The 12,765-nt window shown below is 37.1% G+C and overlaps 1 pseudogene; it reads right to left on the reverse strand.

Moving 5' to 3' along the window:
- Nucleotides 1–5,081: 5,081 nt before the first annotated feature.
- LOC149991669 (glycine N-acyltransferase-like) overlaps nt 5,082–12,765 on the reverse strand; it is a 41,431-nt pseudogene continuing 33,747 nt past the window's right edge.

The raw sequence follows: 12,765 nt of genomic DNA on the forward strand, positions 1-12,765 counted from the left end.
TAGGTAAATGATTTGTAAATTTATATAGTTCGTCCATTTAGGGTTAGATTGGAGGATGTAAACAAATATAAACCCATTTCTGTGAGTCAAGCTAGATAAAACATGCATTTAACAAATGAAAGTTTACTCTAGAACGAAGACATAAAATAAAATTAGCATGACCCTTTTATCCTCCTCCCATTTTTGAGCATATACCCTAGAGGAAGATGGGGCAAGAGATGTGAATTTGCTGTTCGCACGGAATACTGAATTTCCATGTGCATCTCAGAATGAGAGTACTTCACTTTCTTGAGTGTGAGTCTGACAGCTTGGTCCCTAAGAACAAACTAATTGACTCTTTCTTTAGGTATCCCACTGAATAAACAGCCGGCTGTCCCCATGGTGAAGGAAAAATTGTCTAGTGGCACTTAATGTGAGATGTAGTCCCCAATACAGTACCTTAATTGAGCAATGTTGGTTCCCAACATGATACATCTCTAAGAAATATTGAATGCTAATTTTTAATATTTCTATTTTTTGAAAGATTTTATTTATTTATTTTTAGAGAGAGATGAAGGGAGGAGAAAGAGAGGGAGAGAAACACCAATGTGAGAGAGAAACATTGATTGGTTGCCTTCTGCATGTGCCCCCAAGTGGAAACCAAACCTGCAACCCAGGCATGTGCCCTGATCAGGAATCCAACTGGTGACATTTGGCTTTAAGCGATGATGCCCAACCAACTGAGCCACACTCATCAGGGTATATTTAGTGTTTAATTTCAGAAACTAACTCTTTTGTTACAATCTGACTGTATTTTCCTAGTAAAATTAGCTCTAGGAAAGACGGGTACATATAAGGATGGGCAAAAGTAGGTTTGCAGTTGTGAGTACATGAAATACAAGAGTTTATTCTTGTATTTATTACTATTGTACGTATTATATGCCATTCGAACAACTGCAAACCTACTTTTGCCCGTCCCTTTTATTTTGTCAGACATATCTAGTATAATATGCAATTGTGACTAAAAAGAACATTTGATAATCAGCTTGGTTGCCTTTGACCTAATTACCTTATATTTTCCTTTCCAAGTGCTATTATGCACCTCTTCAGTTATATCAGGAATCATTTTTTGTAGTTAGCATACTTAAACTGAAAATAAAAATGTTCAAGAGACAAATGGGAAATCATTGAAGTCGGGTAAAAAAAGGAAAAGAAAACATAATTTCTAACTTCTGCCTTCTGTCTTTCACTCTTCTGCCTACCTGACAGCTACACACATAAAGGATATTTGTGAGTCCCTTCACTTCAGGAGATTGTTGTTCTAAAGGCTGTGTCAGTGTATACAGTAAAATATGTGCTTTCATGTCGTATCCAAAACCTTCCTGTAACCTTTATGAACACTGTGTCTAGTCTCCTCTGAAGTGGTTATCCTATTCTGAATAACAAACAAGTCTAAGAATAGATCAATTAACTACAGATATAGAGCTTGGGAGATTAATTTAAGTAGACAGATACATGCAAATAAATCACAACTATTATATCCATGATTAACTTAATTATAATGTACCCAATAACACACCTCCAGAATGCTGGGTTTTGTGTGATGAATTAAAGGTAGATTTCTAAAGTTGTTCTTATCAAAACAAAATCTCTTGGTTTAAGCCATTTGAAATGTTATTAATATTTTATGAATGTTAGCTGAGCTTCCATTTTGAATTAAAAGAGTAGAAGATATAATATAAAGGCATAATTCCCTGCATGTATAATATCAATCTTTTGTTCAATGGTTAAATGTTTAAAAACATTAAACACTGGCAAGACCAGCTACTAATTTTAGTATCCCAAACTCAATCTCTGTATCAAGGCAGATAGAAAATAAGTTTCAGCTTATGACTTTAAAATCAAATTGAGCTAAGAAATTTGCAGGAATTAAGCATAACACTTTACCTTTATCAACTGGAGCACTTCTGTAGGTAGTGGTAGAGTAATGTGAAGGGAGAGGTATTGTTAAACTGTAGATCATATATCGTGTGTATGTGTGTGTGTGTGTAAATCCAAATGTATCAATTTTAAAGATGCTTAGCTTCTTGAAATATGCTTAAAGCAGAGTTAAGTCAACTTATTTATTCTTTGTGTATATAAAAATATATTTTCCCTTAGTATTTGAAAGCTTTTAAAATAAATTCTTAAGCAAAACAAACAAACCCTCAAAGACACACAACAGTGTGGTGATTATCAAAGGGGAAGAGGACGGGGGAAGTAGAGAAGTATAAAGGGGGGATAAATGGTGATGGAAGGAGACTTGACTCGGGGTGGTGAACACATAATACAATAGACAGATAATGTATTATGGAATTATACACCTGCAACCTATATAAATTTATTAACCAATATCACCCCAATAAATTCAACTTAAAAAGTCAAAAAATTATTAAATGCATTTTTATGGTTCTCATGTTTTGACTAAATGTCTTTTCAGATCCAGCTATAAAAATAACTTCATGGTCCAGCATTTATCATTTAAAAATATTTATAAAGCACCCACTAAAATCCAGCACTGTGCTTAGCATAGAGATAAAATGGTCAGCAAAAACACATGTCAGTACTTTCATGGAGTTAATGGTTTGGTTACTATGCCATAACCCAGTATATACTAGTGTGTCTGGAGACATTATGATTGTCAAAACTTGGTGGTGGAAAGGAGGCAGGGTGCTACTTCGAATCTAGTGGTTAAAGAGACCACGGATGCTGCTAAGCATCCTACAACATGCAAAATGGCCACCACGACAAAGAGCAATCCAGCACAAAATGTCAATGATGTCACAGTTGAGGACCTTTGTTATCATATAAAATAGGCATCGATCAAACAATTCCTGTTGAATGAATGGAGAACATCCAAGATAAACACTTTGAAAAATAGGAAACATGGTTTTTATGAGAACTGATAGTGAAGAAATTTGACATAAACTGAAGTTTTCCTGAAGGATAAAGTGTTTTGTGCCTAGAATTGTGGGCAGGAGGGCATCAGGGGAGGAGGGTTCCAGATGGAAAAGTTAATGGTTGGAGGAAATAGTCATGGATTGCTGTGGGGCATGGGAATATAAATATGGTGGGGTAGGTAAACCCATACGTGGTTGTGATGATACGTTGAGGGAGGGATGCAAACTACTGAAACATTTTAAGCAACGTGGGACTTGATAAGACCCACAGGCTTGAAAATATCATTCTGGCTGCAGCACAGATGGAGGGAGATTGGAGGAGGACAGAGCTGATGAAAGGAAACTAAGGTGTTCCAGCAGGTGCTATAAAGTATCTGAATCAGCAGTACGAATGGATGTGACAATATTCATGTCTGTTTAACTCACAAAAGACAAAATAGGGTCTTTAAAACCATGACTCCTAAAGTAAGGTGAGTGATTTTTTAGAAAGGGGTGGGGGAAGTTATGTATTTTACCAATAATATACGTAAGCAAAGACTTAATGCCCCTCTTTTTAAAATTTATTGTTCTTACTAAAGACATTGAAATTCATGGTACATTGAATTAGCAAGGGAAACTAATGCAAAAAATAAAAAACAGAACGATTCAAGATTAAAGCCAAGGAAAACCACCAGATGGTTAAGGTTTAGGTAAAGTGGGACTGTAACTTGACTTTCTCCAGACTCTATGGTGGTTGAGTAAGCCATTTCTGCCTTAGTGCAGAAGGAATAGATTGAATAGGTAGCCTTCTCTGAACATTCTGTTTTGTTTATAGGTCCTGATGAAATATTGGAATTGCTGGTAAAGTGAATGACTAGAGGCAAAGGTACTTCTTTCTGTTGGAGAAGCTATTATTTTTTGTACCTTTCCCAATAAAGTGAGGGAATGACCACATTCTGAGTTAGGAACTGTTTGCTGTTCTAAAGCATTGGTGAGGGAAGTTGGAGGAGGGTAGTGATGAAACCTCAAAGTATCATGAATTGTGGCTAAAATTTTGTTCTAAACTAAATTATTTTCTAAGCTTACAAGAAAGCTTTTATGAAAAATCTCTGGAAAATGTTCAGTTTGTTATACCTGTTTTTGTTTCAAGTTGGTAAGAAGGAGAGTAGTTACATGATGTGGATCCATGTGTAGGGTTGAGGTATAACCCTTGTTTATGAGATGACATTAAAGTCATTTAGTTAGACTCGGAGGGAAAAAAATAAATTCTTCCACATTGAGCTTTGCAGATGCTGATTAGCCATTGTCTAAACACCCTTAGAACATCAAGATCTGGAAGATAATAAGGCAGACCATGACACTGTAAATGGCAATACTCTTGTATTTTCTGTAATCTCCTCCTCCCGTAGAATAGTCCTAATGATTCCCTTTCTACAACCAGAAGCAAGATATATCCTTCCTTCCAGTATTTGAGACTTTTCTACCTTTTATTTTATTTTATTGTATTTTTTCATGATTAATCACACACTTTCTTTATTGTTAAGGGGTTTTCATGGATTTAGGAAACTCTGCTTTTAGAAACAGTATTGAACTATTTTCCCTGGTGTGAAGAGAGGAGAGGACAGGTTAATGTAAGTTAGTTTTTTTCTTAATAACTCCCTGCTATATCATTTACATTATGTTTAACCTAATGTTTCATATATATTTGTGTATAATTGTTTAGTGTACCAATAAAGCAGCAATCAGAGGAGAGGATTATCTCTACAGACCTAATGAACACAGTCCACTTGCTGATTTTAAGAGAAAAGCCATACAAAGAGAAAGAAATGAGTCATAAGTCCCAGGAAATATTACCCCTCCCTGATAAATTTGGCAAGACTCTACTGATTCATGCACTACGAGTTCCAAGAGAAGCCATTTGGGCAACATGTAGCCGATGAAAGTGTCATTGATATCCCCAGAAGTGAGGGGAACTAAACAATGTGGAGTTCTTCAGATTGTTCCATGCAGAGAAATCTAAGGGAAGCCCATCGGTGAGTGACTTGAGTGCAGGGACCACAATGGTGGACCATTCACATTGCTTCCCAAAGCCCAATCCTTTATGATGATTACAATTACCATTTATTTGTTCTCTCTCCTCATCTACCCACTGTTCCAGCCACATGCCTGAGCTCACTTGACACTTCACAGAGGTACACAGTGCCACTGGTTCCAGGTACAGGGCATGCGGAGATAATTCAGATTATAACTCATTTTCTGCATAATTTTGTTCTTCATGTCCATGTGAGAGTACAACAGGAAGCCAGGTTTGTTCAGAGCTTGGGACTGGGTATAGACAACATAGGAGATGAGGCCCTGGGATTGATACTCAGGCACAGTGCCTGCCATCCGCATTTCTCCTGTCTGGTCCATTAGGGCCCAGGACACAGGGGTCCCTTCAGGCCCCAGCAGACAGAAGGTGTGGAAGTTCTGGATACAGTGCTCAATGAATCTCCAGCTCCTCTCATTGCCGCCAAAATGCCAGGATTTATTTACCAGGGCAGCATGGGTGACATCCAGGGATGAAAGTATAAACATTTCTTGATTTGCTTTGGAGGTTCTAAGAGAAAAGTAATGTCTATGAGTATTTATTATATTTATTCATATTTCTGTCGTCTAAATTACATTTCTAAAAATGATTATTCTGCCTGCTTTGAAGAATATTGACTGTAGGCAGGCCAGAGTAAAAGCAGAAGAGAAGTTGGGAGGATACTTCAGGAATGAGAGTTGTGGGTGGTGCTGAGAATTTATCAGACTTACATGAACTTGGGTGTGTCATCACCAGGTGGTAAGTTCTTTACATCCAACAGGGAAGGAATCAGTTTCTTTACAGTGTCAAGCCCGCATAGAGAAAGCACTGTGTTTGTTCAGCTTTGAAGAATTTCGTGGCTGCAAGATTTTGTATCACCTCATTCAGGCTGGGCTGTGAACTTTGGATCTGCAAATGCTATTTTCAGTTGACGACTTCCGGTGAGCCAAGCAATTCCTTACAGTTCTTGGGGTTCTTGGAGTAGATTTGGTAAGTATTGGTATAGTGATCAAAGTCATCTACCTTTTAGTAGCCACCCCTTTAAGTGCTCACATGGTAGGTTATTCACCATTCTATCCATACTTTCTAAACGGCAGCCAAAATGAAGTTGAAGTTATTTTCTACATGTGGTCTGATTGGTTCTGGGAATGAGAAGAGTATACAGTGTGTAGTTTCTTGTGATATAGACATCTTTTTTTATTGTATTTTTCTCATCACCATTTAACCCCCTTATACCCCCACTCCCCTGCAATCACCACACTGTTTTCCATGTCCATGAGTCCTTTCTCCTTTTGCTCCAGCCCTTCACCCTCTAACTTCCCTGCCAATGGCCATCATTATATTTCTTATATTTAATTAGATGAATTATGACTTTATTAGTACTTGGGATCTATAATGGCTTTACTAATAAGGGTCAATATTTAACCAATTGTCCTTTTGATAGCCTTACTAATCAGTTGATTAGAAAATGGTGTAGGTACCCTGACTGGTGTATCTCAGTTGTTTGGGCATCATCCCACAAACCAAAATGTTGCTGGTTTGATTCCTAGTCGGGTCACACACCTGGGGTGCTGGGTGGTCCCTGGTTGGGGGCATGTGAGAGGCAACCAGTCAATGTTTCTCTCTCACATCGATGTTTCTCTCCCTCCCTTTCCCTCTCTCTACAAGTAAATAAATAAAACCTTAAAATAATAAAATAAACACTGTTCTTTCAAAATAAAAAGTGTGTAAGCATAACACTGCGTAAATCTAATTTCTATAATATTTTGCCAAATCTTTCCATATGATTTCATGATTAGAGATATTATGATTCAGTGAGCTTACGATTCCCAGAATATTTTTACTGAAAGAGTACTCAGGGATGATGAATTCAGTTTTGGACACATTGATTTCTAGATTTCCATGATCCCTTCAGATAGAGATGTCCTTTTGAAAAATTGTATGTGTCAGAGGCCCAAACGTAGGTAGAAACTATTGTTATATTTTGGGAGTAATAAGCATAGAAGTGATTGCTCCAGCCTTGGATATGCATTATTTTAAAAAGGGAGAATGCACATGTTGAATAAATATGAAATCTGAAGATGAAATGCTTGGACATTCTGGTTTATAAGAAACAAACCAAGTCTGCAAATGGAAATGAGAAGATACATTCAGAGTGAGAGGTGGGACGTCAGAAAAATGGTGTCTCAGAATCTCTTATGGGAGGGTTTCAAAAAGCCAGGAGTGTGGAGTAACATATTTTAATGGACTGAGGACTAAATGACAATTGAGACCGTGTATACATTAAGTATAATGTACATTGAAATTCTCTTATCTTGATGGAAGGATTTGTAGTTGGTGGAAAGGCTGGAGCTTAGGTATCCAAGTCCTGATGGAGATGAAACAACAGAGACCTAAAGATGAAAATAAGGAGAAGGAACAATGAACAGTATTTTTGCATGCTGTGATCAAGTTCTGAAAGATACTTACATGAGGGTAAAAGAAGAAGACTGTTGAATAGACATTAAAAAGTTTCACAATAGCAGATCCATAACCCTGTGAGGGGCTTCTATTTTTGAGGGATGCTTGGAAAAGGGGTGTCTTTCTGTGAAAGCCAGTCAGTTAAAACAGTGAGGGAATAAGAATTCTGAGAAATAAATGAGAGGTTACTGGAATCTTTTTTTTTTTTTTTTTTACTGTGGAATAGATATTTAAATACTCTGGAGATAGGACACAGGAGGCAAATCTGATGAAAATGGATTGCAACAGTAACAAAGTGTAGTAAAGAAACTGGACAGACTTAATATTAGTTATTTAATTTTTAAAAACAGATTTTATTTATGTTTAGAGAGAGGGTAAGGGAGGGATAAAGAGAGGTAGAGAAACATCAATGTGTGGTGGCCTCTCGCACGTCCCCAACTGGGGACCCGGTCCACTCACAGGCATGTGCCCTGACTGGGAATCGAACCGGTGACCTTTTGGTTCTCAGGTCAGCGCTCAATCCACTGAGCCAGACCAGACAGGACTGTTTGTTATTTTAAAAATTACTCAGCATGTATGAATGTAGGATCTGAAGGCAACTTGATAAGCGTGATTATGTGTCCATGCATTCCATCCTCCAGAGGCTTATGTTGTCTGTAGTTCTGTTTGTGCTCACAGGTTTAAATAGACAGCATTGATGAAAATTTCTGACAAGGGTGGAAACAGTGACTAGGAGCAGAGAGACTCTTTCATATTATAATTTACTCAAACTAATGTCTTTTAATTACCCATCTGTGGCTCATGGATTTCTACAGCTAGTTTTATGAATATTTCCTCCGCCCAACATTTCCTCAATATATTTGCTTCCTTTTGAAACCCTAAAACTCTCACTACTTCAGGGTTTCTTCTTCGAGTTCATGGAGTCTTTGATGAAATTTGTGTAGGAAACTGTGTTGTGATCCTTCTATCCCACTGTGGTTTTCTGGCATTTGGCAAAATACCTAAAACCAAGAGTTGAGTGGAAGGAACAATTTAAAGATTTTTTAAATATGTAATGAGTTGATGTAGGCAACCAAAAAAATTAAAAAAAATAATTTTAGTGAGTGGATGGAAACATCGCATCGTCTTTTACATTTTGTCTTTCATCAGTGGACTCCTCTTATGCTGGAGGGGCTAATAGCTCAGAAAGAAATACTTTCTCACATTGGCCTGACGTCACTACTGCAGACAACCTAATTTATTATTGATCACTTGTGTTGCTTTTTTATCTGTCTCCATTTCAGCACTTCTGATATGTTAGGTAAAGCCTATTGATTCATCCAAGTTTGGCTTTTATGGTAATTTACTGAAAGAGAGAATTGGAGAAAGCTTGCAGAAGAGATGGACATTTTTCAGATCTTACCCAGGTGGAATAAAAGAAACATAAAAGGTCTGTTTTTCTCCTGTTGAGTTAATGATTCTGCTAGAATTTAACTTGTGGGTGGGTGCGGGTAGATGGAGAAAGGATATAGTTAGATGTGATGTGATACTCATGATTATTAACTATTGAGTGTTAATTGGAGACTATGCATTTTAAAAAGCATATGAGTTCAACTTAAAAGGCATGATTCAAATAGTTTTTATAAATCTTCAAAATTTTCTCTGTGAGGGGACTTGGTGTGTTATAGTAAGGCTCTGTTAAATAGATATTCTGAAATATATTGCTGACTAATGCTCCTGTTCTGCCTGCATCAGAAGCATCTGAAGAGGAAAAATAAATGTCCTGTTTTATCTACTATGTCTTTTCATGTAAATGTACAATTTTGTCTTGATTGGATCTAAATTGGTGAACAGAGAGAATACATGTATCCACTTTCCATAACCCCCCCCTCCCAGAGACAGCAGGCTGAACTCTCCTGTGTATTGTTCTGGCTTGACTAGATTTGTCTGTTTTTATCTGCTATGCAAAAAGATGACTGAGTTTTGTCTTCCCAATGGGAAAGTGAAAAAGAAAACAATATTCCTCCCTTTATCAATATGCTTCTTCCAGAAAAGATGCAACTAAATAAGTTAGTTTTAAGCTGCAGATCAGAGGTTTGAACACTGAATAAAATTGACACCCAGCAAAGAATGTTTGAAACCGGGATGAACTACCGAGAGGCAGCAGATCAGAGATGAGAGGGGGAAAAAAATGCTGTCATCTGATGAGAAACAACTGAACAAAGAGTGAGCACAGAGCTCTCAATTTTTTCAGTAACTATGCAAAAGTTCTAACAATCTTATTACTATGAAGCTAGCCTTTAGCTTTTGTGCCAAAAGAGAGTAAATCACTAGTCACAGAGCTGTTCTATTTAGATAATTTATCAAAACAAATTACAGTCTTCTTTAACCATCTCATTATTAGAGTTTTGAGCTTTAAAATTTGCTTTTGGTTATAAAAAGGTGCGAAGAAGTGAAAAATAATGTAGAGTGAAGGTAAGGAGAGAAACAAACATGTTACATTGTTGAAAGTAGGTGCTTTCTATTTAGTAAATATTGAAGATGGTGAACCAAATTTTTACGAAATGTTTTGTTTCTCATTCTTATTTTTACTTAGAAATTATTTTAAACATACTTGAGATCAATTAAAAGTTCCTTAAGCGTAGGCTGTTGCCATTACTTAATTTAACAACTTCTTTCTGTCAGCATGCATATGTCAGGAGGAGCCATTAGTGCAAGATACTTTATCACACAAGTTCTCATGTTCTTTATATGCAGGTGTTGAGAGATTTTTTAATTGAATTTTACTTACATTTTATGTGCATAATGATCAACCGAGTGGTTATATCAGGGAAAATACGAACAGTTCATTATAGTTTGGGTGGAGAGTAAATGGGGAGAGAGAGGGTTATAGAAGGGAAGGCTTCAGGAGAAGATGATATTTGAATTGGTCCTTGAAAGTTTTAGAAATCTAGAGAGTAATGATATGAAAATACTGTGGTCAGAGGTAGAGATGGTAATTACTTAGGTGTTATTATGATAGCATATAGCATTTGGGAAGCATCTGAAATTTGAAAATGTGGTTTACTTTGGATTGTAGAAACATGGATTTCCCAGTCTAAGAAATTTGGACTTTATCTGACGTTCTTCCTTTCTTTCTCTCTTGTTTTTTATTGTTGTTCTATTACAGTTGTCCAAGTTTTTTGCCCGTTGCTCTCCCCTGCTCTGCCCACCCCCAACTCCCACAGTCAGTCCCACCCTGTTGTCCATGTCCATGTGCCATTTATACTAGTTCCTTGACTAGACCCTCCCCCTTCTTCTTTCTGATATGGCTAAAGGAATTATAGATATTTACTACAGAAATTAAGCATGATAGTCTACCATAGGAACAACAGGATTAGAAAAAGTGAAATAGTTTATTAAATAGCATTTAGGCTTGCTGTCTTATTGCCTGAATCCTACCTATAGACTTTAAAGTCAGACATGTCATAAATGTTCCTGGGTAGAAAGAAATGAAAGATAATTGAAGATGAGAAAGGAAAAGAGAAAGTTGTTATGTACTTATGGACTTGTCAAATATGGGCAAAGGGACAGCATATGGGAGAAAATTAACTAGTAAGTTATAGGACCAGCAATTAGCATTAATAAAGAAGAAAATAAATTAATAAAAAAGACACACTCTATGAAGAGATTAGCAGATATATAAGTATTAGTGTATACACATCTGTGTTAGAGATCTATGATTACAGCTAAATTGAACCTGTTGTTAAATTTGTATCATAGTAGAAGATCGTAAGTGTGAAGTAAGGATACCAATTCATTTTCAGCACTCATCAGAGGCTTAAAAGATTGTCAATGGGGTCCTGGCCAGTAGCTAAGTTGGATGGAGTATTGTCCCATACACCGAAAGGTTGCATGTTCGATCCCTGGTCACGGGGTGTATGGGAGGCAACTGAGGATATTTCTCTCTGTCGTTCTCTCTCTGTCTCTTTCTCTCTCTCTCTCTCTCTCACACACACACACACACTCTCACTCTCATCAATCAAAACATGTCCTTGGGTGAGAATTTTTTAAAAAAGATTCCTACAGGGGAAAAATACCACAGTACTGTGGTGGTGATGGAATCAAGCTTGATTTGACTTGGGGTGCTGAACACTCAATACAATATGCAGATGATGTATTATAGAATTGTACCCCTGAAACCTATGTAATTTTATTAACCAGTGTTACCTGAATACATTATTTTTTTTTCCTTTTATTTTTTGGTTTTTCAATTACAGTTGTCCCATTTTTCCCACATTGCTCCCCCCCACCCAACCCACCCCTTCTCCCGCAATCATATCCCTCCCCGTTGTCCATGTCCATGAGTCATTTATACACGTTCCTTGACTAAACCCTTCCCTCACTTATACCCCTTCTCTCCCTCCCCTCTCCCTCCTATTGACTACTATTCGACTCTTTGTCCTATTTAGTTCGTTTGTTTGTGTTGTTTTTTAGTTTCCTGTATTAGGTGATATATGGTATTTTTCTTTCTTTGCCTGGCTTATTTCACTAAGCATAATTCTCTCTAGTTCCATCCATGTTGTTGCAAATGGCAGGAGTTCCTTTTTTCTTTCTGCTACATAGTATTCCATTGTGTAAATGTACCACTGTTTTTTGATCCACTCATCTACAGATGGGCACTTAGGCTGTTTCCAGCACTTAGCTATTGTAAACAGGGCTGCTATGAACATAGGGGTGCATAAGTTTTTTTGAATTAGGGTTTTAGGATTTTTCGGGTATAATCCTAGCAGTGGAATCACTGGTTCGAAAGGCAGTTCCATTTTTAGTTTTTTGAGGTAATTCCATACTGTTTTCCATAGTGGCTGCACTAGTCTGCATTCCCACCAACAGTGCAAGTAGGGTTCCCATTTCTCCACATCCTCGCCAACATTTGTTGTTTGTTGATTTGTTGATGATGGCCATTCTGACTGGTGTAAAGTGGTATCTCATTGTGGTTTTTATTTGCATCTCTCTGATGGCCAATGATGTTGAGCATTTTTTCATGTGTCTATGGACCTTCTGTATGTCCTCTTCGGAGAAGTGTTTGTTCAGATCCTTTGCCCATTTTTTAATTGGGTTGTGTGTTTTCTTGATCTTGAGTCGTATAAGCTCTTTATATATTTTGGAGATCAGTCCCCTGTCTGTGATATCACTGGCAAATATGTTTTCCCATATGGTTGGTTTCCTTTTCATCTTGCTGATGTTTTCTTTTGCTGAGCAGAAACTCTGTAGTTTGATGTAGTCCCATTTGTTTATTTTTTCCTTTATTTCTCTAGCCTTAAGAGATGTATCCATGAAGATATTGTTACGTGGGATATCTGAAATTTTCCTGCCTATGTT

The sequence above is a fragment of the Furipterus horrens genome, unplaced genomic scaffold (genome assembly GCF_987537825.1).
Source record: "Furipterus horrens unplaced genomic scaffold, mFurHor1.1.pri manual_scaffold_17, whole genome shotgun sequence".
In the NCBI taxonomy this organism is placed as follows: Eukaryota; Metazoa; Chordata; class Mammalia; order Chiroptera; family Furipteridae; genus Furipterus; species Furipterus horrens.